Source organism: Vanacampus margaritifer, chromosome 13 (assembly GCF_051991255.1).
Source record: "Vanacampus margaritifer isolate UIUO_Vmar chromosome 13, RoL_Vmar_1.0, whole genome shotgun sequence".
Classification (NCBI taxonomy): Eukaryota; Metazoa; Chordata; class Actinopteri; order Syngnathiformes; family Syngnathidae; genus Vanacampus; species Vanacampus margaritifer.
In genome coordinates, this window is record NC_135444.1 from 14,463,981 (window position 1) to 14,485,543 (window position 21,563).

A 21,563-nucleotide genomic window follows, 5' to 3' on the forward strand; every position below is an offset into this window, starting at 1 on the left:
TAATACAGTTGAAAGTACAAACTGAAGCTACAGTATTTTCACATTTTTGATCCAAAAAAAAAATATATATATATTTGGGGGGGAAATGGGCCATCTTGGCAAAGTAGTACCTTTTAGAAAAAAAAAATCTCCAAACTGATAACAAAGCAGTAACACTTTTACGAAAAAGTAATGCTACTAATGTAGCAGGCACACCTAACGTGGGTTTGTTTACAGTGCTAAAGCTAGCTCAGTATTGCTAGCATTGATATTTTGTTGAAGCGGGACTGTATTCTTTTTGTTCATTGAAGTAAGGCTACATTTAAATCTTGCTAGCGGTAATTAACTTAAATGTGTGAGGAGCGTTGATTTAGGCCTACTCAAATATGTAAAATGCCTTGAGATCGCTTGTTGAGAATTGAAGTCATATAATTTAATAATATTGACTTGAATATAATATTCCACGTTGATTTTTGCAGAGCCTAATAAAATTTGCTGAAAACTGATGTTTAACAAAGTTTCCATTTTAATATAAAGTGCTTGATATTTACAAAATAAATACAGTGACCAGTAAAGAAACATGAAAACAAGCTTTGAGTGTACATGTGCAACCAGGAAAAAAAAAACTGCCAAAAATCTGAGCATCTTAAAAAACTGTCATTAATTTAACATTACAATTAAACACTAAGAAAACCAGGACAAGCTTGGTAGTCAAGAACTGCCAATTTGTGAAGTGTACCTTCATGTCCACATGAGGGCAGTAGTGTCAAGCTAGTTAAAGATGCCATTACTATCAAAAGATTTTTTTTTTAAAACAATTTCAAAGGCATTTTCTCCATCACAAATAAGCATAATAATGTATTCAATGTTGATACAGAAAAACAGATTAAAAAAAAAAAGTTCTCATTTTAATCGTTACTGTTAGAAAACCTCTCTGATTGTATCAGTTCTCCCGCTGGATCCTTCAAATCTGCGCTCTGCTCTGTTTTGTCATTCCAAAGCTGGTCACGGTAGTGATTGCAGACTTCCAGCAGAGCCAGGCTTTCTCACCGGGTTCCTTTTGTGTCTTTGTTCGCCCCGTCCAAAGGCACCACAGGCATCCTGTGAAGCTGTTGGCTCAATCCGTCCTGGTGGTCTTTGCTTTATTGTCCAACATCCTAGAGGTTGTACCCTGCTGATAGAAATGGGGGTTTGTAGAACTGTATGCCCGGAGTGAGTTGTCATTACAAACAAGTAAGGGTATGTTTGCATTTTTCCTGTTTATTTCCAGATTCCCACGCAGCGATGTCTTGTCCGAAAATCGTATTTTTAATTGGTTGGAGTTTTGGGGGACTGTATCCAATGCCTGCTATATTGTTATATCATTTTAATTAGATCAATACTGATTCTGAACTTCTCCAGAGGATGCATCTGCGAGTTGTTTTGATGGTTTCTATAATAATATATCCATAATGACGTGATAGGGGTGGTATTAAAAGGTGAATTAAGGGTAAATCCCAGTGACGGTAGTGCTGGTTAAAATGGTAAACAGCATCGTAGGCAACAACTCGCCAGTGAAAAAAAATAAAAATAAATATTACAGTGGGTATGACTGATGGCGAACAGTTATCAAAAGCATGTTCCTTTTGTCCTTATCTTGACACGCTTGATGATTTGAGAGGATTGTGGACCGGGCATAATCTCTCTTCAGATGCTGGGAAAAAAAAAATGTATTGCTCCTTTCGTGTCACAAATATGGAGGAGGAGGAGGGGGGGGGGGGGGGGGCAGAGCAGACAAGAAACACCTGCAACAGATTAGCGTCCCAAATGCAAGGTAATAAATCCCCTCGCCCTTCTCCAGCATCTCCATCTCCTCCCTGCACAGATTGCCGGGGACGGGACTCGGAAATATCCTGGAATTGGGTTGTAGGGTGCGTATATTTACTCTCCGCTGTAAATAGATCTTGACTTGCCACATGGATTTCTGTCCTACAAGACCGTCAAACTTTTTTTTATTATTGTTCCCAACAGGCACGGCAAAAGCTGGCCTTGTTACTGTCATGGTTGGACAAGTTACTTCCAAAATATAACATATCATGTACGACTATAATTTTCGATACGGCTTATCCTGTTCAGGGTCACGGGGAACTTGAGCCTATCCCAGCTGACTTCAGGCGAAAAAACAGACTGCACTGTCGCTAGTTAATCACAAGACACTTACAAAGACAGACAACCATTCGCTCACACCGTCCCTGAGTGGCAAATTAACACAAAAAGTCCGGTGATTGTATCACTACACCACCAGGGGCTGATACTATAACACCGATACGAGTGACTCGACTGTTCGAGAACCATATGGTGGCAGTGAACTCAACTCACTTCCCAATAAGCAGCACTTTGGCAAATAGTGAGCAGTTGTTAAAAAAAAAAAAAAAGAAGAGGCTTCAACCTGTTTATTGTCATTTGAAGTTTACTGCTAAACATAAACAAGGGAGAATTACACCTTAACACATAGCTTACATTAGCTTCTTAATGTTAATTAGCATCTATGTTGAAGTGCTATAACCCTTTAAGCAATGGATTGAACAGTAACACGTGTAGAAATGCAATGAAAGTACTCACAGTGAGATATTATTTATCCTCTGTGAAGAACGACAATATAACTGCTAGGGGTGGGAATCATAGAATGTCTCACAATTCGATTCGATTCCGATTTTTGGGTGTGCGATTCGATTCAGAATCGATTTTCGATTGACAATGATTTTTGCTTCAATTTAAAGATGTTCGCGGAATCGTAATGATCTACTCCAGTCTGACTTGCTAATGCTAATTAGTGCTCTACTCGCGGCACTTTTATCACTCAAAAGAACAGCTCCACGCTGCAAAAACCCCCAACTTTTATTGGAATAAATTGATCCTGACTTTTTCCTTCTACTCTCTAATGTGGCTACAACTTAAGTGTATCAGACCGTGTGGAACCACACTGCCCCTAAGTGGCCAAATCAGGCAAAACATGAACAGCGCGCCCAATAAAGGCACACACAAACAAAGGGAAGACAGTATAAAATAATTTAAATAAAATCGATTCTGAATCGTACTAAATGAGAATCACGATTTTATGAGAATCAATTTTTTGGCACACCCCTAATAACTGTCGCACTGATGAGCTAAGTAAGAGCAGCCGAGACGTCTCAATGAACAGCATATCCTTTTGTGTGTCTGTTTTATACTGCCCCCAGGTGGCCAAGGCGGGCACACTCGAAAGAATGGTCATTCAATTGATACAAAAAACGGTTTCATTATTTTTTATTCTGTTTAATTATGTCATTACTGTTTTGGTATAAATTAGAATTTCATTGAGTGTTTATTTCCCATCATTAAAATACATGTACCATTTTTGTTGTTCGGGTGGGGGCGGTCGAGCGAGAGAGAGACTGAAATGGATTGATGGCATTTCCGTTTGTTTCAATTTGGAAAGATGATTTGAGATGCTAAGAGTTTTGGGTTATGGGTATGGCAACAGATCTAATTAAGATCATATCTCAAGGCACCACGCTATATAATAATAAAAAGTTAGTTGGCCATAAATAAGCAAATTATAAACAAGGTTTACTTGTACTAGCCACATTTTACACATGCCAAGAGACATCACAACCAATCAGTGGGCTGCTATAACGATTGACGCCTCTTCCGTCCAATGATGGCATCTGCAATCACTGGAAAGCAAACCAATGATGTTACAGTTAGCCTGTGTGGGAAGGTGTGACTTAATTAGAATGATTAGTGAAAGGGTCCGAAATGTTTTTTTTGCAATGTCATCATTGCATACGACACAATATGGCACTCCTCTTTGAAGGATGATAAAAAACGGTTCTCACACTAACAGTAAACACTTTGAACAAATCTCTGATCTTTAGTTTTATACTTCAGCCGGCAAAAGTTTGCTGGTGCAGCACAAATGTCCGGTTTCAGGCCATAAATATGGTCTCCCATCCATGGTCATGGTACTGTACAACTGCAGCAATCATGTGGCAGCCTGAATTTATGATTATTTCTTGTGCTGCTTCTCTGAGCATGAAGGGCACCGGGGTCCATAATCCTTCCCGCAGGGGTCAACCGTCACATACTTGATGTGAAAATAATCAGATACGCTGACTTAGAATATAAAACTTGTGTATGAGTGCAAATGAATTGCTAGTTTGGAATGTGATACAATCAAAACCGTTGTCTGAAAATAGAACAATTCTTATTTTAAAGGGAAAGTCAACCATAAAAACTTTTCTTGACAAAAATATGTTATATGTGACCTCACTAGCCTAAACATGACATACTGATTAATATTCTATTTGTGGAATATGAGTTATGAAGCAAAATCCAGCTGTTTTTATCCATCCCAGGAGGCGGCCATTTTGCCATTTCTTTTCGACTGAAGATGACATGACAGTTGCCCAGTGCTCAAGCAACGACCAATCACAGCTCACTTGTTTTCTGAAGCTGAGCTGTGATTGGTTGTTACCTGAGACCTGAGCAACAATGATGTCATTTTGACTGGACAAGAAGTGGCAAAATGGCACTTTTTCATTTTTCAAAAATCTTTTCCAGTTTAATACGTTTTGTAGAAACTTTATTTGGACGTACGCCACCATTGTTATTTATGTTGCAACGCATTCAGTGCTTAGTGACGTAGAATGGCGGCTAGCTCTCTGCCGAGCAATGTGAAACGCGTATAAAGAAAGCAAGGTAAGGCTCTGTAGCGTTCCTAAAGGGGCGCTCAAAACTCTTGGATTGCGTCAGGTGAATGACGAGAGCACGTTGACTCTCCCGATCGCATGTTGTTTCTTTAGAAACGCTACGGAGCTTTTCTCCGTTGCATAGAAACTTTCCAAATGTGTCTGTTTTTTGCTCATTTTGCGAACTTGTCAATTAGCATCAGCGCTACGCCACTGAGATAGTGAGCATCTTGACATGCGTCAAGAGTCCGTCGTAAACAGAGAGAATCCGGTCACTTTTCAAAATAAAATATTTTTTAGCCTCGGCTAATCAATTAACTCTTTGACTGCCAAAACCGTTAAATGACGTTTAATAAAAACCTACGGAGGGCCGCCAAGGACGTTAAAAGACGTTCTCCAATTATTATTATTTTTTTTTTTGGAAACGGGTGGAGGAAAGCCTTGGCCAGCTGTGGTGAAAGTTTCAAGCAGATCTAGTTAGCCTAATGACTATTTTTGGCCCCTAGATGGCAGCAATGACTCTCTTTTGACAAGATTGGGTAGGCGTCAGTAGAAGACGTGAGGCGGAGCTAGAGGGGACAATGGCTGGGGAAGGGAAGAGAAGAGAACATGGCGACCGGTTTGCAAGCAGCTCACGCTCGAGCATTTTTTTTCAAAGACGAAAAGCATCGACCAACGCTAAAGAGCACGTTGATGACGACGATGATGATGGTGACACCGAGGTTGGAAGCGTTGACGCGGCAGTAGAAGACGTGAGGCGGAGCTAGATGGCTGAAGAAGCGAACAATGGCGGTTGCAAGCAGCTCACACTTGGGAATTTTTTTCAAAGACGAAAGGCATCGACCAACGCTAAATAGCACATTGATGACGACGATGATCATCATCGATGATGATGATGGTGACTCCGAGGTTGACGCCGAAGTTGGAAGCACTGACGCGGCGGCTATGACGACGTCATAAGGGTTCACGGGCTAGCGATGCTAACACCGGAAAACGCGGAGCACAACCGAGCACGCTCAGGCGGACGTTCAATCGGACGACAAAGAGTGCCCCGAGTCCAATGCATATTCATCGGAGGAGTGGGTAGTCTGCTACTTGCTATTCCCCGGAAAAAAAGGCCGTCAAGAAAGTGTAACGTCTGCACGCGAAACGGACAATCGAAGTGAAACGAATCTGTTGTGCAAATCCTGCTCCCTCTCCTTGCATGCAGGGCAGTGTTACAAAAAGAAAAACTATATTTGAAACATCCACATAATTGTAAATAGTATCACAGTTGCACACATTTGTAAATAGTTTGCGAAATTGTTTTGTCAAATTGTTACACTGTTGAATGGAAATAAACGTATTTTACATCTAAAAACACTTTTTCATTGTTGGTGGTGGTGTATTACAGAAGTAAAGCACTATTTAGGTGTTTGTGGCATCATTCATGGACAAAAAGAAGTGTACAATTCACTAGAGTGCATGAAATAACATTGTTTCACAAAAAGCTCTTTTTCTCCGCTTTTTGTTTCAAAACAGAGAATTTCGGTGAAAGTAACCATTTTCTATTGTTGATTACTGAAGAACGGAATAAGGTAGAAACAAACTTTTTTTTCTGATGAAAGATGAGAGTTCAATCTTTCATTTGGTAGTATGTGTGTTTCCATAGTCCAGACACAACATTTTCTGTGGACCTTGAAAGATCAGTCAAAATGCTTAAATCGGCTGGCACTGGCGACATCCCGTTTCTGAAAATGTCTGGCAGTCAAAGAGTTAACCGGAAGTACAGTAAGTAAGCAGGGGGGAAAAAAAAGGAAGTACAGTAAGTATGTTTTATTCTTTCAACTTTGCGGCCCGCCGCAGCCCGGTCCAAAGTGGCCCACGGCCCGGTACCGGGTGGTTGGGGACCACTGATTTAGAGCAAATTTGTCATTACAGTCGCTGTTCCTTTCAAAGGCATGTACTTTGTAATTAATCAGAATGAAGAAATAAGATTAGATGCTAAATACATTTTAAAACAGTGCTAATGTGACTAATAAGACTGTCACTGATTTAAAAATCTAACCAAGCATATAAATGATTACTTCCTTAAAGTCTAATATACATTCATCACCTTTTCAAGCCCAATACAGCCATTGATCTACCCCATTGTGCGCAGTGATTAATTTTGAAAAGAATGTTAATCTTCCTGAATAACGAGCTTGTGCATGACCTCTGTAAGTTTTTACAAAACATTGAGCTATGATAACAAAGGGCGATAGTGAGCAAAAGGGACAAGGCGGGAGGCGGGGGGGCATGTCGGAAACCTGTGAAAGGGAGCGTCAGTGTGAATAAAAAAAGTGTGGGTGTGAGGAGGTGGCCGAGGTGGCCCCTGACCTCCTTCCCCCCAGGTCCATTCAGAGCGGCACAATGGTTGACACCTGTGTCCTTTCACTCGCGCCGCTATTATTATTTACATCACTCGCTTGGGGTGAGGAAGGGAAACAGAACGAGGCCAGAGGCGCCTTTGAGTGCGCTGCGCCAGCCTCGTGACAACGATGCCGTTGTCATGAGGCTGCCCACCCATCTCTCTTCCTCTTAACCAACTTTTTTAATCATGAATCCAAATACTGTAATAAGACACATATAAAATGATTTAAAAAAGTGTCCCACCGTACTATAAATGCATTCATAATTTTTTTTATTGACATTTACCAGTACCTAGATGTTATTTAAAAAAAAAAAAAAGGCACACTTAACACCCTCGTAAGGAAAGTGTCCAATTTTTGGCTTTTTATTAATATTAATATCAAATATAAAGCATATGAAAAAATCACTGCGAGCTGAAATTGCACCCAATTGTCCAAAACATGTTGAAGTTCAAAATGGCACTGTCCAAAATTTCTAAATTATTATATGTGGGAAACAAATTGTTATAGTACACAAAAGTAAAAATGTCCAAATTTTGGCCCATTGACTCCAATTATAAATCCTAATTTTTCATGTTTTTTGATGCACTGTACACCTGATGTGTTATAGTGCATTTACCGCGATTACCTAATTTATCCCATCACTGAACGTAGAATTATTTTTTTAACATTAGAGTCATAAAAGCCATAATACACCAGATGGAAGTAGAGAGCTAATTATCATTTTTGGTTGAGCCGACTTATGTGCTTCCTATGTCCCCATTCTTATACCAAAACAAAAAAAAGCACGGTTAGGATCGAAAGCTCAAGCCTGTGGGCGTGTGTGGACGCAGTAACAGTAACATTCCAATTTGAATGTGTTTTTTTATATATATGCTACGGATGCCACACATTTCATCGGTCAAAATCCAGAGGGAGAGCCTTTTTGATATCCCCCAAAGGATTAACAATCAATTAATTGTCAAGAAATAAGAATGGTAAATTACATCCTACCATTTATAAATTAGCAATATGGATCTAGCATAACTTAACCATAGATACTTAAAGCTGGGCTACCAAAAAATACAGCAAATATTTTGAAAAAAAAATGCACTGGAAATGCTGATTCAATTCACCATAAGGCTAAATTGAGCTCATCGCCGACATTCTAAGACCTCAATGATCCTTTCTTGACACCCACTACTACTTTCCTATTAGCCAGCTCTTTGGCACCATCTTGTGGCCTCGCAGGGCATTACAGAAAGGGCCCAAAAATATGCAAATAGATGAGGATAAGGTCCACAGGAAAAAAAAAGCTGTGAATAGGTAAATTTGCAAATAGCAAAGGGTTTACCGTACATTTGTCATTGTGTCACACAGTGGTGACAATAAATGGGCAAAAATGACAAATACTTTTCTGCATATTTGCACACAGAATTCTAGTTTATTATTATTATTATTATTTTTTTACATTGTATTCTCTTTCATAAGTAGGTGGGACTTTTTGGGTAAAACCAGAAACCTCAGGTACTAAATTTTATGTCATCTCTAGTGAATGTGTGTGCATATACAATGTGTGAGTCAGGTATCTAATAAAGTTTCTCTGATCTTTCCAGGCAGGGAATAGCAGACTGCTGGATGAGGTGAAATTACAAAGCATATGGGTTTTCATCTCATATGATTGGTTGAGCAAGGTGGTGAATTTTGGGCATTGACTCACTAGCGCCCCCCCAAATCTTCAAAATTATCTCTTAATAGAACCGTTTGGGCTGTATATACAAAAGAGCAACCTGCCCAAAAGTGGCAGTAAAGAGTAATACTTATTGTCACAATATTCAATAAAAAATATCAATGTGCTAGCTGAAAAATAGTTTTCTCTTTACATCAGGTTATTGTAATTAGCAAAGGTTCAATAGGGACAATTCTTTCTCCTTGTTTGTTGAATTTGATTTTCTTAGCATTATGCTATTAAGCTAACAAAATGGTACTGTCCCACCACGTCGTACTCCCCACTAGAAAAGTTCACGCTGACTCACGTTGTGTTTTAGAAGCTTTTTATGTTGGGTTATGGCTTCACAATGAAGGCCATTCATTGCCAGACAATTAACAAATAAAGTACTCCATTTTTTTTTCATGCTGTTTGTTGTCAATAGTGAGCGCTATTCTAGTACAAAATGAACAAAATGAATGTGAGCCCAATTGTTGTTATTGCTATGATTCCCGCAGCAATGGTGCTGGTCGGCAGAGTCACCCCAAACATGGGTGGCAGCCTGAATTCTTCTTTTTCATTTTTTGTTTCATTGGGGGGGGGGAGTCCATTTAACAAAGGATAAGAAGTGAACCGTAAACACCCTCAACAAGGCCCAACAAACTCACTAGAACAAGAGCTCTCTCGCTCTCTCTCTCTCTCTCTTTGCCCTCCCTTTGCTGACCCTCTCCCCCCGCCACCCCCTTGCTCGCTCTCTCTTCCACTTCGCTCACAAAAGGACGGCTCAGAGCTTACAAAGTGCCAATTAACACTGAATGTTTGGCCCTCGCACCTCCCTCTCTGAACTGCTGACAGCTCTGGTGTTTGGGTTAATACTAAAGGCCTGCAAAGAATTATAATTCTCCTCCTTGCCCCATCCCCCTCCCTCCTCGCCCCTCTCCTATCCTTTTATTTGCTTTCCAATGGGGTGGTTTTACAGTTCAATGAACAGTCAAAGAGTGATATAAAATGACTTTCCAAAGAATTTCATTTGGGGATAAGAGGGGCTGTGTAGCATCGGGGCAACAAGAGGCAGGGCTGGCAAAAAAAAAAAACAAAGGAAAAAAAGTGTGTGTGTTGGGTGGAAGCACCCCAATGAGAAAACTAGAAAATGGCTTTATCATATACAGTATTCATTCATTTTTATAGCTGTTAATAGCAATACCTGTTCTTTTTTCTTCTCCTAAATGCCACCATTCTCATGAGTAACAAAGTCACATATTCACATGAACTCCCAGCTACTGGATTGTCCCATCCGGGATGAAGATAGCAGCTCAGGTCATTTATCACACGGCAGGCTGATGGCTGGGCTATGCTTGTTTTTCTCCCGCCGATAAATCAGGCTCCCGAATAAAAGGGCGGCCAATGAGATGAGGTGAGAGGGTTAAACTGGGAGAGAAACACAGCCCGCTGAAGGTTTTTAGGGAGCTTCTGCCGCTACTCAATTGCCGGCCCAATCTGGGACCGCCTTTGCAATTTATGACCTCTCGGGAGCAGGTCTAGACTCTCGTCTTTCTCTGCTCAGCGATGAGTCGCCCGCCGCATTAAACCGGGTTATTCTGAGGGATGCATCAATCCAGCATGGGTAGAATGCGATATGACAGCAGGAAAACAATGGATAACTGCTTTTTAAAGGGCAAGTTCAACATTTATCATAGCATTGGGTCTTTTGAATAGCTAAACAGTCATGCTAGCCACAAAGTCAACAGTTATCCGATCGGCCCCTTTACAATGAGCTGTTTGTAATTCTATCTACTGTACTGTTAGTCATTTTTGGCTTTGTGCCACACTATGTTAACATATGGTCAGTTTCTTATATCAGAGAAATCGATTAACAATGAGGTCTTACTAATAGCTTACTTAGTAATATGGCTGGATGTGGCTAAACTTTCATCCTAGCTTTGCGCAACAATAACAAAGTTACCTGACCGACCGTTTCACAACACTTTTTTTCCTCCGGCGTTTTATTTAACTAAAAATAACTAAGTACACATGAGACGTCACAACTGTGCCTAGCCAATCATTTGTTGCCCATAATGTAAACAATGTCAAAATGGATTCTTTTCGCAATGTGGTTAGTGTCAAATACACAAAAACAATGGATAGCCTGAATTTAAGTGAATAGCTTTGGTTATGTTAGCTGTTAGCATTAGGCCAAAAAAAACGCTAAAAAGTCATCCTAGCTTAGTTTCATTTTTAGTATTGATGACATGATTGTGTTATGAATGCCTGAAGTAATTTGTTGACATCAAGCTAAACTAACATACCATCACTGTCCTATGACAACCCTTGAAGTCCACTTTACGATAATGTTCTGTTTTTTGTCAACACCAATGAAACAATGTTTTATTTCATTGTGTTTACAACAAATATACCGACGGGTTGTTTGTCAAACACATACTTCCTCTACAGAACCCAGTGTTCGCATTACTTTATAAATGGACAAGCAGAGACTTACGTAGACTTGGAAGAGGTGGGCAAAACCGTTGTTATTGTTTCCGCATTTTCGGAGAATGCTTTGTGATGCGAAACCTGGAAAAGCCCTGACTGAAGCAGGTTTACTTCCGTCGATCCGGGTTAGTACAGATGGTCCTTTTCACCCCGTGCATTTTTACGAGGCTTTGCGTCATAAAGCCCTCACCGAAAATGTAGAAGCACTCGCCGAAAAGTGGGCATCCGTCAATGATGGGCCGATTTTAACGAGGGTTTTGTTCAGCTCTGGTACTTGATTTCAATAAACCGAGTAGTACTGTAATGTTTTGAGTTGATCACTAGACAGGTCAAAATCATGTTGTAAAATAGGCATGCTAACTATGCTAACTATGATCTATGCTGATTTTAAAGCAAAATATCAATGCAATGCTTCGATAATATGAATTTTGCGGAAACATTATGTTACCTTTCTAAACTGAGAGGAGCAATGTTGGAGGCGTATAACCTCGTCATACACCTTTGAAGAACCACGAGGAAAAGCTAACAAATATTTGTATTAGTAAACATTTTTTCCAATCGTTGCATCAAAATTTTCAAATATTTAGCCAGACCAAAATGGCCCTGATAGGAAAACGATTCCCCACCCATGTATTAAAGGAAGCCTCTCCTATTAGGATGCCCTCGACTTCAACAAAACAGCTGGAACGCTACCGGTGTTGTGGCACCGAGCCAGACGGGCTTTACTTACATTCAAGCGAGGGGGCTGACATGACCTGACACGGTTCATGGTTCCACCAGCAAAGCCTGGCTGGGCCGGGCCGCCAACCTCAACCTTGAGACCTTGGGGTCAAAACGATCTACAGCGTTTTCACAGATGAAGGTGGCTGCGGAGACATGTGACTGTGGTCTTTGCTTTAAATCCACAGCTCTGGGATTGACTTAAGATAAGAGGAGCACAAAATTGGAATTTATACCTCAGGGTCACGAGATGGTGAATTCAAACAAGAGTAGGCGAGGAATCCAATTTCTGTAATGCCTGACATGTGATCAAGTTACACTATATGTGCAGTTTATCTGAAGATTTATTCAGAAACAGGTGCTCCCCCCCTCCCTTGTGGAGCGAGCAGGCAGCAAAGCCTCACTTCTCTATATAATCTGATCCACGCAGACAATAAGTTCTCAACAAAACCAACTCAAGGTCAATGATGAGGCCATGTCAAAAGAAGGTCATGAGAAAATGTGAATGAAGGTAGCGTCATTCTCTAGAGGCTGTGCTCATACTTGCGGTTTTGTGCTTTGGTCCAAGCACTTTGAATCATCTTCGATACTGGTTCACTTTGTGTTCAAGTCACAACAACCTTACTTACAAATTGTGTGAGGAATTTAGATGTCACAAAGAAGATGTAGTATTTCACTGAGACAATAGACACTGGTTCTATAGGTTCTACTATGCAGCTATATGGTAATATATACTGTTAAATAGTTACAATTAGCAGTTAACTCATAAAAAACGTTCTATTTTGAAATATTGCCATGGTCCCCAAAACGTATTTATACTTTTTTTCAAATGTTTTTTTTTTAATGCTAAAGCATACAGAAGGTTTTGATGCAGCCTCTGACCTGAAGACGACGCTTAATGCAATGGTAGTTATTACAAAAGACGGCCAGTAGGTGGCAGCAGAGTATACGAGATCAACCAGGGCCATGTTGCAAAAAAGCTCCTTTCCCTAGTGTTTTAAAAATATTTGTGAATAATTATAAAACTTAGCTATATTCTAATGCTAATTGCTGCAATATATAAATAAAATAAATATATAAATAATAATAATAATAAATATATATAAATAAATATATTTTTCCTGATGAAAGAAGAGACTCTAATCTTTTGATAGGTTCCATGTTTTTTTATAGCAAAAGAACACAATATTCTGCGGATCTTGCAAAATCAGTCAAAATCCCGTAAAACAGCCGGGAGCGAAGGGGGTTGCTTCAGTGAAAATGGCTGGTAGTGAATGAGTTAACAAATCAATTCTAAACTTTTTTCCTTTTTTTTTACCATTCATGTAGTAAAATGTTCTATTTTCTTCAAAGCTCCCTCTATTTTCCTTAATTTCTCTCAAATCCCCTTTCCCACTGAGACCCATGTGATGCCTGGCAGGACACAGTGGACCTGAACAGATTTGAATCAGGCAGCAGATTTCAGGACTGCTGTGCACCAAGTTTGGAGTTGTGACTGTAACTCAGCCCCCCGACTGTGGGTTGGGACGGTGTGGACGCAGGGGTGAATTGCGGGTCAGCCATGGAAAAACGTCCTTTATTGTCCGTGTCATAGAATGAGGGATGGACGGAAGAGTGGGGAAGAGAAAGAGATGGATGACAAGGATCAGAAGGGTGGGCGTGGGGGCTGAGATCATTCAGATCATGATGAAAGAGGTTTTTCGGCCCCTTTCACACTGCATGTTTTTTTCTTCTTCCGGCTATTCTCTGTGGATGCTACAAAAGTGGAATGTGGGGAAAGTCAAAGTGCAGATTTTGCAGCTTTCAATTGTTCACTATCAGGCATGCTGTTGCTTGTTGTGAGGTGCATTGATGCTACCATATAGCACTCAAATTTTTGCTCGCAAGTCAAAGCAAAAATAGGCCAAACGATCGTTTGTATAAGTGCACCACTGTTGCTGCAATATCCTGCTTTGCTGGGCTCCAGGTGAAACGCACAGGCTGATTTAATCCTGGCTCTACTGTCTCGCCAATTTTGTGGAAATACATAAAAGGAACTTCTGACTTCATCTGGAGATGAAAATTCAAATATAAAGATAGTTAGACAGGTGGACTTTTTTTTTTGCCAGTTTTGCCTGTCAGTCTCCTCCGTACTGATTTATTAACATTTCCATATGTTTTACGAAGACACACAGCTGGATTCATGCAACTACCTTTAAAGCTTAGCCAAAAACCTCAAAACGGTATTTGTATCAAACGGCGCTTCAAAAGCGTGTCTTCCACAACGCGTGCAGCCAACTCTAAAAGTCATCATCTTATGAAAACCATTCGTGATTCTTTGCAAAAAGCTGCAGAGAATAGCAAACCCGTAGGAGAGGATACAGTACCTAGCAAAGGCAAAGGAGATCCGGGTTATCAAACAAGATGATTTTTACCACATTTGAGGTGTCAAAGTTCTTTGCGGGGAGTGATTGATGAGTGCACGGTAATTGTCCATTGTGAGGAGATGTCAGAGCGAGGCAGCGTGTCACCTCGCAGTGAGAGTAAAAGCCGCTGAATGGAAGTGATTACGTGTAATATTCTCCATCTGGCAGCCATTGGCCCGCAAGACAACTTTCAAAGAGGAGGAGAAGGGGAGAGCGGCAACACTAATTTGTACGGGATTTACAAATCTCCTGATCTCAAAAGTTGGTGCACAACAATCACTCATGAAAAGAATAAACAGCATAAACAACACGTGTTCTATGCAATAAACATAATACTAATATTCCATTAATCTACTAACTGTTTGTGATGGAAATTTACCAGAGCAGGCTGTATTATTTTTCAAACACCGTTGCAAGTAATTGCTAACGATTGTATCTTTGTGATCACACAATCCGTGCATCTCTGCTCTATGCTATTTCGCCTCATCCTTGCAAGTAAATCGACAATTACAGTATCGATGTTTCTCAGTGTTTATTACAGTAATATAGAAAATATTGCCAAAGATGGCTCATTGCACAAAATCCCTCAATCACAAAAAGTTGTAATATCCCCTTGTAGCGCTTTTGTTGGATTATGCCGATATATCTCGTCGGTTGTCTGAGCGAAAGCCATCCAATAAATGATGGCCAGTGTGTCAAGGTTGAGGAGCAGTGAGGTCACAAGTGATCAAAGCGTGCTGAGCGAGCGTTATCTGGTCCCAATTACGTTCAATCTTGGGCAATTTGGCAACGCGGGTGAGAGAGAGCAAACTCTAGTGTGAGAGCGAGAGGCCAGATGAACCCAAGTGATTCCTGCTGGCATTTCCGGCATAAAGGATGGAGATCGGAATGGTAATTGTCATTTTCTCCGAGAACATTTTTGATAGAACGTTTGGTAACAAGCGTCAAGCATACTCCTGTCATAGCTTTTAGCTTTCATCAGAGTATAATGGAACGCCTCAAAAGTGGTACGATTTTGAGTTCAATTGTCCTAAAAAAAATGGAATTGTAACCACTGTCATGCATGACTTCAGTGAACTATTTAATTGTGAATACAATAGTCTTTTGTTTTCATAAGAATTGACAGAAATACGCAAAGTAGCAACCACATATTTTATAATTTTTTTACTACTTATTTTTTCAGTTTTTGTATTGCAAAAAAAATCTGTGATATAAAATGATGTACAATTTCAAAAGCTGTGATACAGCTAGACAACAAAAAGTGAACTGCGATATGGCAACGGATGACTCTCCATATGCATAAGCCATATATATCCAACCATTATCATTTCACACATAGTTGTCGTTACACGTTAAGAGCCGCTTAATGGGGCAATGAAAGTGTCGCCGTGACTTTAAAGCTACTAAGAATCTGGAATTTGAATAATTAACGCTGGCTAATGCATGGCAATGTGATGATAAGTTGCGAGAACTTGAAAAGCTGATCAGGCTCAAACAAAGGCTGGCCATTGTATACCAAAGGAGCTCAACACACTACATTTCCCCGCCTATTGAATGCTGATAGAGTGAGAAAAGGAAACCACCAAGGCATGACAAAAGGGATTTCTCTCACTAAAGATTTTACTCTGATTTGTCAAGTGGCTCCCCCCCTTTCAGATTGGCCAGCAGACCCTTTACGCAAAAAAACTGACCCACCAGTGTCTACCTCCTCCTTCCATCCCACACCACTGCGGCCCTTACCCATCCCCCGTCCCTTCCTCCTGCCGGCCTCCCCCCTCTGCCCTTGTGGCCCTCCGCCGCCCCCCCTGCCTTTCTCCCTCTCTCGCTTGCTGTGACCCATCTTGCACCTCCCGAAGCCCACAACAGACGCTTGGTGTGTGAAGAAGGTCAGGAGTTCAGGCTTGGCTGAGGCTCCCAAACCTCCCCGTGCACAGAGGAGTCCTGCCCCGTGGGTTTATAATTATCTGCCGTTGGCATTCAGCACAGGTTCAAGCGCAGTGCAAGCGCTGGCACCAGCGATTGGGGGGGTGCGCTTGGCTAAACACTTGGTGATTAGTTGTCCCTAATTGTCAGTTTCTTCTTCCTATTACCTATCTCTCAATCTTTACACAAAACTTTGCGTTTCTTTTATTGCCCTAAAAATGCACTCGTCTGTGTTGTGCATCATTATACTCAAGATCATAGGTGTCAAACTCCGGTCCTGGAGCAGGTTTTGGAGGGTTCCCTCTTCCAACACAAGCTGATTCCAATCAGCAGGATCGTTATCAGGCTTATGCAGAGCTTGCTGATAAGCTGATCATATATCAGATGTGTTGGAGAACGGAAACATCCAAAACCTGCAGGGCTTCGGCCCTCCAGGACCCAGAGTTGACACCTATGCTCCAGATGAATGTTTATGGTTCCTTTCGCAAAAAGTAAAGGTCATCTCTCTTGCACGGCGATATAGTCATGCTTCCAGTCATTCCAATTTTAAATACATTTTCCACTAATCAGTACAATCCCGGGGAATATACTTTTTTCTGTATCACAAGTTGAAAAGCCAAAAATCACTCTTTTGCTGAATCTCTTGAGCTGGGGTGGGGGACGGTGCCATGCTCAGGGCACCTTGGCAGCATCCAGATAGCAGACAAGCATCTCTCCAAGAACCAATAAACACTGTTTGTCTCTCATCGATTGACCAGATTTGTGCCCAAGTCGTCATCGAGAGCCCTTATCCAGCCTGTTTGAGATGTTTCCCTCCTCCAACACACCTGATTAATCAGATCAGGGTCATTATCAGGCTTCTGTAAAAGTTGCTGATGAGCTGATCATTCAATTTAAGTGTGTTGGAGGAGGGAGACATCTTGCAGATTGTGGAAGAAGGTCTAAACTGTCCGAAATTATTCCTGCTCTTATTCTATCTTAGCTGCACCCCCACAGGGGTGTGATTTTGTCTAGCCCATGTAAAAATGTTCACTCCACGGTCTTAACTGAATTCAACTAGTAAGTAATGGTAAATGGTCTTTCACTTGTATAGTGTGCCAAAAAGTGCCATCGATATGGAAGGCCTTAGTATGAGAGAAAGTCACAACGATACAATGAGGCCTAATATAACAATCCCCCTTTTTGAGGTGGCTTGAACCTTTTGCAAAAATGTTGTATCTTCCCCTTCTCAATCAGCCTAATGGCAAGTTACCAATGACAAAAGAAACACACAAGTAGCACATTAATGTTAGCATACCATGTTGGTTCCAGATCTGGTTGATGGTTGTCTCGACTTTGCAACAGTGACCGTCAGCCTGGTCTCAAATAAAGCGTGTCTCCTGACTGTGGCCAACAGATCTATGATGAGGTTTTAATGTTACTATACTAATATAAATCAACATGAGAATACATATAAAGCAGATCTATTACGAGAGCAGTATACACAGAGGAAATAGAACCGCAAAATAACCCAATAATCCAAGTGCTTATCACATAACGATTGTATTTGGAACAAACACTGTACATTAAAACATTTTTTCACAAAGAATAAATAGATTTTGTTTTATAATGAGCAAGAGACAAATGGCGAGGAATAACTCATAAAAGGGTGCTTTCTGAAGTAGCGGCAGAGCTTCTCTCTGACAGCAGATGCAAGAAATATACCGTGAAAACCTTTCAAGCGAACAGACAGGGGGACCTGAAGTTATATAGATGTCTTTCACAGATGTCGGTCTGGGCCACAAGCACTGTCATGGGAAAACCAGGTGGTTTGAACCAACCGTTTTCTTGCCTTGGAATGTTTTCTTCGCACAAACTCGAATTTGCCTTTTTGTTTCTACCCCTAAACCCATCTCTAAACATATCCCTAAACCTAATCCTATCCTATTCTAACTGCTGCAGATTTTCTCAGCAACCCAGCTGGTTCCACTGAAACGTGCTCGTGGACTTTCCATAATGCATCAACATTGGCAGGGACAGACAGTGTTATAAATGACGTGAGATAAAACCATTTCTCACTGCCTTCTGAAATCTCTCCGTGCCATTAGTCACTCGCGCTGGACATCTCTGTGAGAGTCCGTCATGACTGCTCATGAAAGCACATCTCCAGAGCTCCATACAGACCCTGAAGTGGTTCGACAACTGAAGGGGGGGGGGGGGGGTCGGGGAAATAGAACGAGAGCAACAGCAGCCAGGCAGATGTGAGGCCTGGATGCCTGCCAAACAGCGCCCCGCCATCCCAGAGTAGGACCTTCATCTCAGTATGAGTGAGAGAGGAAGAGGAGGGAGATGAGGATAACAGCAGGGAGTGGGCGCATAGAAAAGGGGGACAGGGATAGACCCTTTTATCAAGGCAAAGAACATCCTCCAAATCTCTTTGGCAACTTTACAGTGTGACTGCGCATACACAGTTCAATCAGCAGCACCAGCTGATCCTATGGAGGGGGAAAAAAAACATTAAATTGAACACAGAACATAGTGAATGGCTTATTATTGTCTAACATTTTAGTGGAAAGTAGAATTAGTCCTTTGAGTCTTCCAATAAAGTCTATATTTAACTCTTGCACAGGTGGTTGAAATAAAAATCCACATTCACCTCTTTTGTTGCTGAGAGGAAGAAATTCAGATTTTTTGCCAATTTCCAACTCCTGCGAGGGATGAGACACGGTCTTTTGACAGGTGTTTGTTTGAATATCAAACAGAGCCATGGAGACCTGCAGATGGTGGGCAGATTGCATTCCAAACAGCAGCTCCAGTCCTGCAATGTGGAGGGAGAGGGAATCTTTCTTCCTCTGTGATCCTCCAGGGGGTAAATGGGAGAGCAAATCTTGTGTCTGCATTGCAATCATCTTCATTATTGACTTGAAAGCGTACTGTTGGCGAGCCGTCTACTTTGGAGTTGCATGGCGTCTTTTTGCTAACTTTAGCTCTGTTTTTATATATGCATGTATAAAAACATGGCTTAAGTTAGCCAAAAGTACAGAAATTGACAGGGGAATTAAAAAAACAAACAATAAAATGACGACTACAACGGACCTAAACAACAATTTTACAGTCGTACGGCATGAAATTCAATCTTGTGCATGCATCACGTCACCTGTTTCAAATATATTCAATTTGTTTACACCTGCATTTAAAGCAGATGAACCAATCTTCTTTGCTTACAACCAGTTTCAGCTCCATTAGCCATGTTTTGAAACACAGCCTGTTTAAGGATGGACTATTTCAGTGTGTTCTGTGTCAGCAGAATTGCTCCAAAACAGAGTACAGTGGAAACATAAAAAGTTAAATGGTGGTATTGAACCAACATTTTCCTGAAAAACAGCCACCAAAGTCAAACTAAACTTGTATTTCAAACCATCATTATAAGATAAGATAAGATAAGATCCACTGATTGTCACACCCACCTAAGTGGGGCGAAATTCGTTCTCCGCATTTGACCCATCCCCTGAGGGAGCGGTGAGCAGCAGCAGCAGCAGCCGCGCTCGGGAATCATATGGTGATCTAACCCCCCAATTCCAACCCTTAATGCTGAGTGTCAAGCAGAGCGGCAATAGGTCCCATTTTTATAGTCTTTGGTATGACCCAGCCGGGAATTGAACTCACGACCTCCCAGTCTCAGGGTGGACACTGTACCACTACGCCACTGAGCTGGTTTATGTGATGTCAGCAGATCTTTTGTGACTTCAAACCAAGTAAGAGACTTTGGAAGTTAGCTGTGGTGGTCGTAACAGTGCTGAATCAATGCCGGTGTGAAAGGAACAGACGGAGCTACAGATGTGCTGAGACTGTGATGTTGTATGTCAATTCCTCCATGACAGAAAGATGAAAGTTTTTGCTGCTCAAGCTCAGACTGTTCAATTTATGTGACTACTTGTAAACTGAAATCTCATATCAAAGCTTTCCAAACCGACACAATCCTTTCCAACCTGGATCCAAACAAAGAGCAGACTGTTAACCGTGAATATCTCATCCCTGTAGTCCTTGTTCAGGTTGTTTTACCCATTTGAGTGGACTAGCCGTGGTTAGCTGGCTCAAGGACCGATTTGCTGGAGGAATAAAAACGAGAGTGGGAGGAAGGTATGAATAGCTGGCAAGGTGTACGCTAGTGAGTCAACACTGAGCGCTGCCAGAAAAGGTCCGAGTGCTCAAAGGCGAATGTAGAGTAAAGTTTGTTTGTCCTCCACTCAACGGCCTTTAGCAATCTAACTTCTTTGTGGTACTTACTCAAGTTTAAAGCGTCAAGTGTCAATATCACAAATGTATCGAGGAAGAGCGGGAATGAACGCTTGTTGTGAAAAAGCTCTGGAAATAAAACAGAAGAAAGAGTGTTTGGACTGCACTTGCTCAAGTTGCCAGTGCAGACCTTTCCCGAGGACTGCGGCCAACATCAACAAGAGTCGGGCCACAGCGCAGGGATCCTACCTCGTACCTACACATACATCACCTGTTTGCAGCTGGTTATATAACCCTTTTTTTGAGAACAACCGGACAAGCCAAATGTTCTTTTACCTTTGCAATTTTTTTTTTTTTGTTCCACAAATTGTGTGTGTTCTCTGTCAATGTTCACTGCCAGTGAGCTTCTCTGTGTCGGAGAACAGTTGTGGAACAGAATCAGGAGGAATAAATTCAGTCAGTTTAGTCCTCTTACTTTTCATAGATATTTTTTAAGAAGGCAATTCAAGAACATCTGCAAGAGGTCCCCCACAACATTTACCAGATGTGCTTGGTTCCGACGCCAAGTCTCCTTCAGCAGCTTGCACTTTCCTTACCCAGAGGGTGGCAGAGCAGCAGCATGCGTAATGCTTCGATGTTTCATGCAACAGGTAGCCTCCATTTCCAAATTCACCCCCGCGGTTTGAAAGAAAGGCACCGATTTGCAGATCCCTCACTGTGAAAGAGAATGCATTAACTCCAAAGCTGCTTTCAACTTCAACAATGACTCACCACCCGCCATCCGTGCCTGAGCCTGACCCACACTGAGGTACAGACATCGGGCTGTTTTCTTAACCCTGATACAAGACAAATAGAAGCTCCGAGTGGTGACGTGGTGCTAAAGTTGTCTTTTAAGTCAAATACGATTTCTGGGCAGAGGTGAACGATCGCTTGAATGTTAGAGAGTTGAGTGCTGGGAAGTGTAGTCAAGATGAACTGAGGACTTGACCCCAGAACTAGAAACCAGTTTGTGTTTGGACCTTGGTAGGAAGTACTATAGTACTCT

General features: G+C 41.4%; 1 long non-coding RNA gene across 2 annotated transcripts in view; it reads right to left on the reverse strand.

Annotated features, from left to right (window-relative positions):
* Window positions 1-85: 85 nt before the first annotated feature.
* The window catches only part of LOC144062453 (uncharacterized), a 51,454-nt gene continuing 29,976 nt past the window's right edge, over window positions 86-21,563 (reverse strand). The window contains exon 4 of one of the 2 annotated variants that reach the window (XR_013296399.1): window positions 86-1,150. This is a non-coding gene — a long non-coding RNA (uncharacterized LOC144062453). Of the gene's footprint in view, window positions 1,154-21,563 lie in introns of both variants that reach the window. The other variant, XR_013296400.1, reaches the window with a different exon arrangement.